Source organism: Heterodontus francisci, chromosome 45, assembly GCF_036365525.1.
Source record: "Heterodontus francisci isolate sHetFra1 chromosome 45, sHetFra1.hap1, whole genome shotgun sequence".
Taxonomy (NCBI): Eukaryota; Metazoa; Chordata; class Chondrichthyes; order Heterodontiformes; family Heterodontidae; genus Heterodontus; species Heterodontus francisci.
In genome coordinates, this window is record NC_090415.1 from 20,120,964 (window position 1) to 20,132,538 (window position 11,575).

General features: G+C 39.9%; 3 non-coding genes across 3 annotated transcripts; all 3 read right to left on the minus strand.

The window, feature by feature from the left end:
- Nucleotides 1-2,441: 2,441 nt before the first annotated feature.
- trnae-uuc (transfer RNA glutamic acid (anticodon UUC)) lies at nucleotides 2,442-2,513 on the minus strand. Its single transcript has one exon. It is a non-coding gene; the product is annotated as a tRNA-Glu (tRNA).
- Nucleotides 2,514-4,538: 2,025 nt separating this feature from the next.
- On the minus strand, nucleotides 4,539-4,610 carry trnae-uuc (transfer RNA glutamic acid (anticodon UUC)). Its single transcript has one exon. It is a non-coding gene; the product is annotated as a tRNA-Glu (tRNA).
- A 4,117-nt stretch (nucleotides 4,611-8,727) lies between these two features.
- On the minus strand, nucleotides 8,728-8,799 carry trnag-ucc (transfer RNA glycine (anticodon UCC)). The gene has a single exon. It is a non-coding gene; the product is annotated as a tRNA-Gly (tRNA).
- Between the last annotated feature and the right edge of the window lie 2,776 nt (nucleotides 8,800-11,575).

Consider the following 11,575-nt stretch of genomic DNA (forward strand, 5'->3'; position numbering starts at 1 on the left):
ACCCGTTCCCATTAGTTGATGGTACAAGGACTAGGAGACACAGATTGATGGTTTTGGGATAGAGATGCAGCGAAATGTGAGGAAGCACTTTTTGCTTTACCTGCTACATTGCAACTGCAATGTCTGTCCACAAGTGTGGTGGAAGCAAAGACGATCAATGATTTCAATAGGAAATTGGAGAAACACTTGAAGGAAACAAACTTGCTCCAGGGTGACGCCAATCAAGCGGGAGAATGAATCTGATTGGATGATAAGAATATTTTATCAATTTCAATTCTGTCAAAGCTTTGACATTTTTTTCGTTTGTAAAATACTGCAACATAAAGTAAACCTGCAATTTAAGGATCCGCTGGCCGGGAATCGAACCCAAGTCAACTGCTGGGAAGGAAGCTATGCTCACCACTATACCACCATCGCTTACTACGCCGCGCTGGTCCAGCGTTTTGATTGATAGAATGCTGTACAATGGTTTCAACTTGAACCTGAGCAATACGATTATGTGAACAGAAACACAATACTGTGAATGCTGGAAATCTGAAATAAAATCAGAAAGTGCTGCAAATATTCTGATCAATGGTCACTCACCTGAAAAGTTAAATCTGCTTCTCTCTCCACAGATGCTGCCAGACCTGCTGAGTATTTCCAGCATTTCTTGTTTTTATTTCAGACTTCCAGCATCTGCAGTATTTTGCTTTTATTTTGGAGTTTAGTAGCGAACTGATCCTTTTTGCTTACTGGGCAGAACTATGCAGTGGAGTGACGCAGAAAACTGTACGAAGAACAATGTTTTTAACGGGCCCACAATTTCGAAGTTTAAGGAGGACAAAATACACAGCAATGTATGCATATAGTAAAGAGCTGTAAGTTTCAGGTAGATGTTACCTGAACAGAGGTGAGACAGAGAATACCCAACCCGTCTCACCTTTAGATTCCTGACCAAGATAGACCGACAAGGTACAAACTCAAGTTATATGACCAAGTCATTGAGTTTATTAGGCTTAACCAAGATGGACAAAGTTAATACTTAACAATGGTAATAGATATTCAGTAACACACAACACCGGTTCTTGTTTCTGTGCTTGCTGCCGCACGGACTTCTCTCCTTCTTCATCCCTTGCTGTGTTTTTTCGACTGTATTCTATCTTCTCATTTTAAGTACCAACGATCTTCTGTTGACCCCTCTCTAAGTGTGCTGACGATGTCCTGTAACACCCTTTCTTTTATCCTTCTTGTGGTGCAAGGATGTTACCATATTAGTTTCGAATTGTTCCAAGTGTCCTAATTGGTCCAGGTTGACATCATTATTTGACACTAGTTAGTTAATGGTTGAATCTACACACAGCACAGATGTTTCCCGACTCTTTCTATTTTAGCAGGGATCCTAAAGGTTACATTCTTGCTGATCCCAGACATTTTTTTCTTTAATTCTGCCTTTATCTCATCTCTCTCCATGCAAGGAGTGCTGGTGACTCTCCCATTGTTCTCACAAAAAGGTTTAAACAAAGTATAGCCTTGAAAACACATTTCATAATAAAGCAAGCAACAGATCAAACAGACTTCAATATATTGATGTACAAAGCATATCATTAATCCTATTATTTTAGCTGTCCTTATTTGTCACAAACGTAAAATATGTCACGGTCCATCGCGCCCACATTGTGGATTCTCCTCCAGCTAAATGACTTGCCTTTTTTTTTCCTATGGCTACGTGCATCTTCCACACTGACACATCTCTCAACATGACATTTTAACATAGTTCAGTGAAGATGACCGTCATGCTTCACAATCCAACATTAACATTGCAGTTCTTGCATAAATGTAAGCCATGAAAATACTCTAAACTTTACACAGCGGTGAGCAGTGTTCAGGTGAAACAGAAAATCTGGTGCGTTGGGCAGAGACAATCAGTTAATCGATCTAAGTATCTTGATGTTATGCTCCTATCGAGACTACTTAAAACACAACTATTCTTTTGTTATTGAAAAGCTTGGATAGATGGCTCTGGATTGTGTTATCTAAGTAAGTGGTTGTTCTCCTTACAGCAATGTGGATTGAGGGGAGATCTGATGCAGGTGTAGGTAAGTTAGACAGGGATAACCCGTTCCCATTAGTTGATGGTACAAGGACTAGGAGACACAGATTGATGGTTTTGGGAAAGAGATGCAGCGAAATGTGAGGAAGCACTTTTCGCTTTACCTGCTACATTGCAACTGCAATGTCTGTCCACAAGTGTGGTGGAAGCAGAGACAATCAATGATTTCAATAGGAAATTGGAGAAACACTTGAAGGAAACAAACTTGCTCCAGGTTGACGCCAATCAAGCGGGAGAATTAATCTGATTGGATGATAAGAATATTTTATCAATTTCAATTCTGTCAAAGCTTTGACATTTTTTTCGTTTGTAAAATACTGCAACATTAAGTAAAGCTGCAATTTCAGGTTGCGATGGCCGGGAATCGAACCCAGGTCAACTGCTTGAAAGGCAGCGATGCTCACCACTATGCCACCATCGCTTACGATGCTGCGTTGGTCCAGCGTTTTGATTAATAGAATGCTGTACAATGGTTTCAACTTGAACCTGAGCAATACGATTATGTGAACAGAAACACAATACTGTGATTGCTGGAAATCTGAAATAAAATCAGAAAGTGCTGCAAATATTCTGATCAATGGTCACTCACCTGAAAAGTTAAATCTGCTTCTCTCTCCACAGATGCTGCCAGACCTGCTGAGTATTTCCAGCATTTCTTGTTTTTATTTCAGATTTCCAGCATCTGCAGTATTTTGCTTTTATTTTGGAGTTTAGTAGCGAACTGATCCTTTTTGCTTACTGGGCAGAACTATGCAGTGGAGTGACGCAGAAAACTGTACGAAGAACAATGTTTTTAACGGGCCCACAATTTCGAAGTTTAAGGAGGACAAAATACACAGCAATGTATGCATACAGTAAAGAGCTGTAAGTTTCAGGTAGATGTTACCTGAACAGAGGTGAGACAGAGAATACCCAACCCATCTCACCTTCAGATTCCTGACCAAGATAGACCGACAAGGTACAAACTCAAGTTATGTGACCAAGTCAGAGAGTTTATTAGGCTTAACCAAGATGGACAAAGTTAATACTTAACAATGGTAATAGATATTCAGTAACACACAACACCCGTTCTTGTTTCTGTGCTTGCTGCCGCACGGACTTCTCTCCTTCTTCATCCCTTGCTGTGTTTTTTCGACTGTATTCTATCTTCTCGTTTTAAGTACCAACGATCTTCTGTTGACCCCTCTCTAAGTGTGCTGACGATGTCCTGTAACACCCTTTCTTTTATCCTTCTTGTGGTGCAAGGATGTTACCATATTAGTTTCGAATTGTTCCAAGTGTCCTAATTGGTCCTGGTTGACATCATTATTTGACACTAGTTAGTTAATGGTTGAATCTACACACAGTACAGATGTTTCCCGACTCTTTCTATTTTAGCAAGGAGCCTAAAGGTTACATTCTTGCTGATCCCAGACATTTTTTTCTTTAATTCTGCCTTTATCTCATCTCTCTCCATGCAAGGAGTGCTGGTGACTCTCCCATTGTTCTCACAAAAAGGTTTAAACAAAGTATAGCCTTGAAAACACATTTCATAATAAAGCAAGCAACAGATCAAACAGACTTCAATATATTGATGTACAAAGCATATCATTAATCCTATTATTTTAGCTGTCCTATTTTTGTCACAAACGTAAAATATGTCACGGTCCATCGCGCCCACATTGTGGATTCTCCTCCAACTAAATGACTTGCCTTTTTTTTTCCTTTGGCGACGTGCATCTTCCACACTGACACATCTCTCAACATGACATTTTAACATAGTTCAGTGAAGATGACCGTCATGCTTCACAATCCAACATTAACATTGCAGTTCTTGCATAAATGTAAGCCATGAAAATTCTCTAAACTTTACACAGCGGTGAGCAGTGTTCAGGTGAAACAGAAAATCTGGTGCGTTGGGCAGAGACAATCAGTTAATCTATCAAAGTCTCTTGATGTTATGCTCCTATCGAGACTACTTAAAACACAACTATTCTTTTGTTATTGAAAAGCTTGGATAGATGGCTCTGGATTGTGTTATCTAAGTAAGTGGTTGTTCTCCTTACAGCAATGTGGATTGAGGGGAGATCTGATGCAGGTGTAGGTAAGTTAGACAGGGATAACCCGTTCCCATTAGTTGATGGTACAAGGACTAGGAGACACAGATTGATGGTTTTGGGAAAGAGATGCAGCGAAATGTGAGGAAGCACTTTTTGCTTTACCTGCTACATTGCAACTGCAATGTCTGTCCACAAGTGTGGTGGAAGCAGAGACAATCAATGATTTCAATCGGAAATTGGAGAAGCACTTGAAGGAAACAAACTTGCTCCAGGGTGACGCCAATCAAGCGGGAGAATGAATCTGATTGGATGATAAGAATATTTTATCAATTTCAATTCTGTCAAAGCTTTGACATTTTTTTCGTTTGTAAAATACTGCAACATTAAGTAAAGCTGCAATTTCAGGTTGCGATGGCCGGGAATCGAACCCAGGTCAACTGCTTGAAAGGCAGCTATGCTCACCACTATGCCACCATCGCTTACTGTGCTGCGTTGGTCCAGCGTTTTGATTAATAAAATGCTGTACAATGGTTTCAACTTGTCCCTGAGCAATACGATTATGTGAACAGAAACACAATACTGTGAATGCTGGAAATCTGAAATAAAATCAGAAAGTGCTGCAAATATTCTGATCAATGGTCACTCACCTGAAAAGTTAAATCTGCTTCTCTCTCCACAGATGCTGCCAGACCTGCTGAGTATTTCCAGCATTTCTTGTTTTTATTTCAGATTTCCAGCATCTGCAGTATTTTGCTTTTATTTTAGAGTTTAGGAGCGAACTGATCCTTTTTGCTTAGTGGGCAGAACTATGCAGTGGAGTGAAGCAGAAAACTGTATGAAGAACAATGTTTTTAACGGGCCCACAATTTCGAAGTTTAAGGAGGACAAAATACACAGCAATGTATGCATATAGTAAAGAGCTGTAAGTTTCAGCTAGATATTACCTGAACAGAGGTGAGACAGAGAATACCCAACCCGTCTCACCTTTAGATTCCTGACCAAGATATACCTACAAGGTACAAACTCAAGTTATGTGACCAAGTCAGAGAGTTTATTCGGCTGAACTAAGATGTACAAAGTTAATACTTAACAATGGTAATACATATTCAGTAACACACAACACCCGTTCTTGTTTCTGTGCTTGCTGCCGCACGGACTTCTCTCCTTCTTCATCCCTTGCTGTGTTTTTTTAACTATATTCTATCTTCTCCTTTTAAGTACCAACGATCTTCTGTTGACCCCTCTCTAAGTGTGCTGACGATGTCCTGTAACACCCTTTCTTTTATCCTTCTTGTGGTGCAAGGATGTTACCATATTAGTTTTGAATTGTTCCAAGTGTCCTAATTGGTCCTGGTTGACATCATTATTTGACACTAGTTAGTTAATGGTTGAATCTACACACAGTACAGATGTTTCCCGACTCTTTCTATTTTAGCAAGGATCCTAAAGGTTACATTCTTGCTGATCCCAGGCATTTTTTTCTTTAATTCTGCCTTTATCTCATCTCTCTCCATGCAAGGAGTGCTGGTGACTCTCCCATTGTTCTCACAAAAAGGTTTAAACAAAGTATAGCCTTGAAAACACATTTCATAATCAAGCAAGCAACAGATCAAACAGACTTCAATATATTGATGTACAAAGCATATAATTAATCCTATTATTTTAGCTGTCCTTATTTGTCACAAACGTAAAATAAGTCACGGTCCATCGCGCCCACATTGTGGATTCTCCTCCAGCTAAATGACTTGCCTTTTTTTCCTATGGCTACGTGCATCTTCCACACTGACACATCTCTCAACATGACATTTTAACATAGTTCAGTGAAGATGACCGTCATGCTTCACAATCCAACATTAACATTGCAGTTCTTGCATAAATGTAAGCCATGAAAATACTCTAAACTTTACACAGCGGTGAGCAGTGTTCAGGTGACACAGAAAATCTGGTGCGTTGGGCAGAGACAATCAGTTAATCTATCAAAGTCTCTTGATGTTATGCTCCTATCGAGACTACTTTCAACACAACTATTATTTTGTTATTTAAAAGCTTGGATCGATGGCTCTGGATTGTGTTGTCTAAGTAAGTGGTTGTTCTCCTTACAGCAATGTGGATTGAGTGGAGATCTGATGCAGGTGTAGGTAAGTTAGACAGGGATAACCCGTTCCCATTAGTTGATGGTACAAGGACTAGGAGACACAGATTGATGGTTTTGGGAAAGAGATGCAGGGAAATGTGAGGAAGCACTTTTTGCTTTACCTGCTGCATTGCAACTGCAATGTCTGTCCACAAGTGTGGTGGAAGCAGAGACAATCAATGATTTCAATAGGAAATTGGAGAAACACTTGAAGGAAACAAACTTGCTCCAGGGTGACGCCAATCAAGCGGGAGAATGAATCTGATTGGATGATAAGAATATTTTATCAATTTCAATTCTGTCAAAGCTTTGACATTTTTTTCGTTTGTAAAATACTGCAACATTAAGTAAAGCTGCAATTTCAGGTTGCGATGGCCAGGAATCGAACCCAGCTCAACTGCTTGAAAGGCACCTATGCTCACCACTATGCCACCATCGCTTACTGTACTGCGTTGGTCCAGCGTTTTGATTAATAGAATGCTGTACAATGGTTACAACTTGTCCCTGAGCAATACGATTATGTGAACAGAAACACAATACTGTGAATGCTGGAAATCTGAAATAAAATCAGAAAGTGCTGCAAATATTCTGATCAATGGTCACTCACCTGAAAAGTTAAATCTGCTTCTCTCTCCACAGATGCTGCCAGACCTGCTGAGTATTTCCAGCATTTCTTGTTTTAATTTCAGATTTCCAGCATCTGCAGTATTTTGCTTTTATTTTAGAGTTTAGTAGCGAACTGATCCTTTTTGCTTACTGGGCAGAACTATGCAGTGGAGTGAAGCAGAAAACTGTGTGAAGAACAATGTTTTTAACGGGCCCACAATTTCGAAGTTTAAGGAGGACAAAATACACAGCAATGTATGCATATAGTAAAGAGCTGTAAGTTTCAGCTAGATATTACCTGAACAGAGGTGAGACAGAGAATACCCAACCCGTCTCACCTTTAGATTCCTGACCAAGATATACCTACAAGGTACAAACTCAAGTTATGTGACCAAGTCAGAGGGTTTATTCGGCTGAACTAAGATGTACAAAGTTAATACTTAACAATGGTAATAGATATTCAGTAACACACAACACCCGTTCTTGTTTCTGTGCTTGCTGCCGCACGGACTTCTCTCCTTCTTCATCCCTTGCTGTGTTTTTTTGACTATATTCTATCTTCTCCTTTTAAGTACCAACGATCTTCTGTTGACCCCTCTCCAAGTGTGCTGACGATGTCCTGTAACACCCTTTCTTTTATCCTTCTTGTGGTGCAAGGATGTTACCATATTAGTTTTGAATTGTTCCAAGTGTCCTAATTGGTCCTGGTTGACATCATTATTTGACACTAGTTAGTTAATGGTTGAATCTACACACAGTACAGATGTTTCCCGACTCTTTCTATTTTAGCAAGGATCCTAAAGGTTACATTCTTGCTGATCCCAGGCATTTTTTTCTTTAATTCTGCCTTTATCTCATCTCTCTCCATGCAAGGAGTGCTGGTGACTCTCCCATTGTTCTCACAAAAAGGTTTAAACAAAGTATAGCCTTGAAAACACATTTCATAATCAAGCAAGCAACAGATCAAACAGACTTCAATATATTGATGTACAAAGCATATCATTAATCCTATTATTTTAGCTGTCCTTATTTGTCACAAACGTAAAATAAGTCACGGTCCATCGCGCCCACATTGTGGATTCTCCTCCAGCTAAATGACTTGCCTTTTTTTTCCTATGGCTACGTGCATCTTCCACACTGACACATCTCTCAACATGACATTTTAACATAGTTCAGTGAAGATGACCGTCATGCTTCACAATCCAACATTAACATTGCAGTTCTTGCATAAATGTAAGCCATGAAAATACTCTAAACTTTACACAGCGGTGAGCAGGGTTCAGGTGACACAGAAAATCTGGTGCGTTGGGCAGAGACAATCAGTTAATCTATCAAAGTCTCTTGATGTTATGCTCCTATCGAGACTACTTACAACACAACTATTATTTTGTTATTTAAAAGCTTGGATAGATGGCTCTGGATTGTGTTGTCGAAGTAAGTGGTTGTTCTCCTTACAGCAATGTGGATTGAGGGGAGATCTGATGCAGGTGTAGGTAAGTTAGACAGGGATAACCCGTTCCCATTAGTTGATGGTACAAGGACTAGGAGACACAGATTGATGGTTTTGGGAAAGAGATGCAGGGAAATGTGAGGAAGCACTTTTTGCTTTACCTGCTACATTGCAACTGCAATGTCTGTCCACAAGTGTGGTGGAAGCAGAGACAATCAATGATTTCAATCGGAAATTGGAGAAACACTTGAAGGAAACAAACTTGCTCCAGGGTGACGCCAATCAAGCGGGAGAAAGAATCTAATTGGATGATAAGAATATTTTATCAATTTCAATTCTGTCAAAGCTTTGACATTTTTTTCGTTTGTAAAATACTGCAACATGAAGTAAACCTGCAATTTAAGTTTGCGATGGCCGGGAATCGAACCCAGGTCAACTGCTTGGAAGGCAGCTATGCTCACCACTATACCACCATCGCTTACTGCACGGTGCTGGTCCAGCGTTTTGATTAATAGAATGCTGTACAATGGTTTCAACTTGTACCTGAGCAATACGATTATGTGAACAGAAACACAATACTGTGAATGCTGGAAATCTGAAATAAAATCAGAAAGTGCTGCAAATATTCTGATCAATGGTCACTCACCTGAAACGTTAACTCTGCTTCTCTCTCCACAGATGCTGCCAGACCTGCTGAGTATTTCCAGCATTTCTTGTTTTTATTTCAGATTTCCAGCATCTGCAGTATTTTGCTTTTATTTTCGAGTTCAGGAGCGAACTGATCCTTTTTGCTTACTGGGCAGAACTATGCAGTGGAGTGACGCAGAAAACTGTACGGAGAACAATGTTTTTAACGGGCCCACAATTTCGAAGTTTAAGGAGGATAACATACACAGCAATGTATGCATATAGCAAAGAGCTGCAAGTTTCAGCTAGATTTACCTGAACAGAGGTGAGACAGAGAATACCCAACCCGTCTCAACTTTAGGTTCCTGACCAAGATATACCTTCAAGGTGCAAACTCAAGTTATGTGACCAAGTCAGAGAGTTTATTAGGCTTAACTAAGATGTACAAAGTTAATACTTAACAATGGTAATAGATATTCAAAAACACACAACACCGGTTCTTGTTTCTGTGCTTGCTGCCGCACGGACTTCTCTCCTTCTTCATCCCTTGCTGTGTTTTTTCGACTGCATTCTATCTTCTCCTTTTAAGTACCAACGATCTTCTGTTGACCCCTCTCTAAGTGTGCTGACGATGTCCTGTTACACCGTTTCTTTTTTCCTTCTTGTGGTGCAAGGATGTTACCATATTAGTTTTGAATTGTTCCAAGTGTTCTAATTGGTCCAGGTTGACATCATTGTTTGACACTAGTTAGTTAATGGTTGAATCTACACACAGTACAGATGTTTCCCGACTCTTTCTATTTTAGCAAGAATCCTAAAGGTTACATTCTTGCTGATCCCAGACATTTTTTTCTTTAATTCTGCCTTTATCTCATCTCTCTCCATGCAAGGAGTGCTGGTGACTCTCCCATTGTTCTCCCAAAAGGTTCAAACAAAGTATAGCCTTGAAAACACATTTCATAATAAAGCACGCAACAGATCAAACAGACTTCAATATATTGATGTACAAAGCATATCATTAATCCTATTATTTTAGCTGTCCTTATTTGTCACAAACGTAAAATATGTCACGGTCCATCGCGCCCACATTGTGGATTCTCCTCCAGCTACATGACTTGCCTTTTTTTTTCCTATGGCTACGTGCATCTTCCACACTGACACATCTCTCAACATGACATTTGAACATAAAGATGACCGTCATGCTTCACAATCCAACATTAACATTGCAGTTCTTGCATAAATGTAAGCCATGAAAATACTCTAAACTTTACACAGCGGTGAGCAGTGTTCAGGTGACACAGAAAATCTGGTGCGTTGGGCAGAGACAATCAGTTAATCTATCAAAGTCTCTTGATGTTATGCTCCTATCGAGACTACTTACAACACTGCTATTCTTTTGTTATTGAAAAGCTTGGATAGATGGCTCTGGATTGTGTTATCTAAGTAAGTGGTTGTTCTCCTGACAGCAATGTGGATTGAGGGGAGATCTGATGCAGTTGTAGGTAAGTTAGACAAGGATAACCCGTTCCCATTAGTTGATGGTACAAGGGCTAGGAGACACAGATTGATGGTTTTGGGAAAGAGATGCAGCGAAATGTGAGGAAGCACTTTTTGCTTTACCTGCTACATTGCAACTGCAATGTCTGTCCACAAGTGTGGTGGAAGCAGAGACAATCAATGATTTCAATAGGAAATTGGAGAAACACTTGAAGGAAACAAACTTGCTCCAGGGTGACGCCAATCAAGCGGGAGAATGAATCTGATTGGATGATAAGAATATTTTATCAATTTCAATTCTGTCAAAGCTTTGACATTTTTTTCGTTTGTCAAATAATGCAACATAAAGTAAACCTGCAGTTTAGGGTTGCGATGGCCGGGAATCGAATCCATGTCAACTGCTTGGAAAGCAGTTATGCTCACCACTATACCACCATCGCTTACTGCACTGCGCTGGTCCAGCGTTTTGATTAATAGAATGCTGTACAATGGTTTCAACTTGTACCTGAGCAACACGATTATGTGAACAGAAACACAATACTGTGAATGCTGGAAATCTGAAATAAAATCAGAAAGTGCTGCAAATATTCTGATCAATGGTCACTCACCTGAAAAGTTAACTCTGCTTCTCTCTCCGCAGATGCTGCCAGACCTGCTGAGTATTTCCAGCATTTCTTGTTTTTATTTCAGATTTCCAGCATCTGCAGTATTTTGCTTTTAATTTCGAGTTCAGTGGCGAACTGATCCTTTTTGCTTACTGGGCAGAACTATGCAGTGGAGTGACGCAGAAAACTGTACGGAGAACAATGTTTTTAACGGGCCCACAATTTCGAAGTTTAAGGAGGACAAAATACACAGCAATGTATGCATCTAGTCAAGAGCTGTAAGTTTCAGCTAGATTTACCTGAACAGAGGTGAGACAGAGAAGACCCAACCAGTCTCACCTTTCGATTCCTGACCAAGATATACCTACAAGGTGCAAAATTAAGTTATGTGACCAAGTCAGAGAGTTTATTAGGCTTAACTAAGATGTACAAAGTTAATACTTAACAAAGGTAATAAATATTCAGTAACACACAACACCCGTTCATGTTTCTGTGCTTGCTGCCGCACGGACTTCTCTCCTTCTT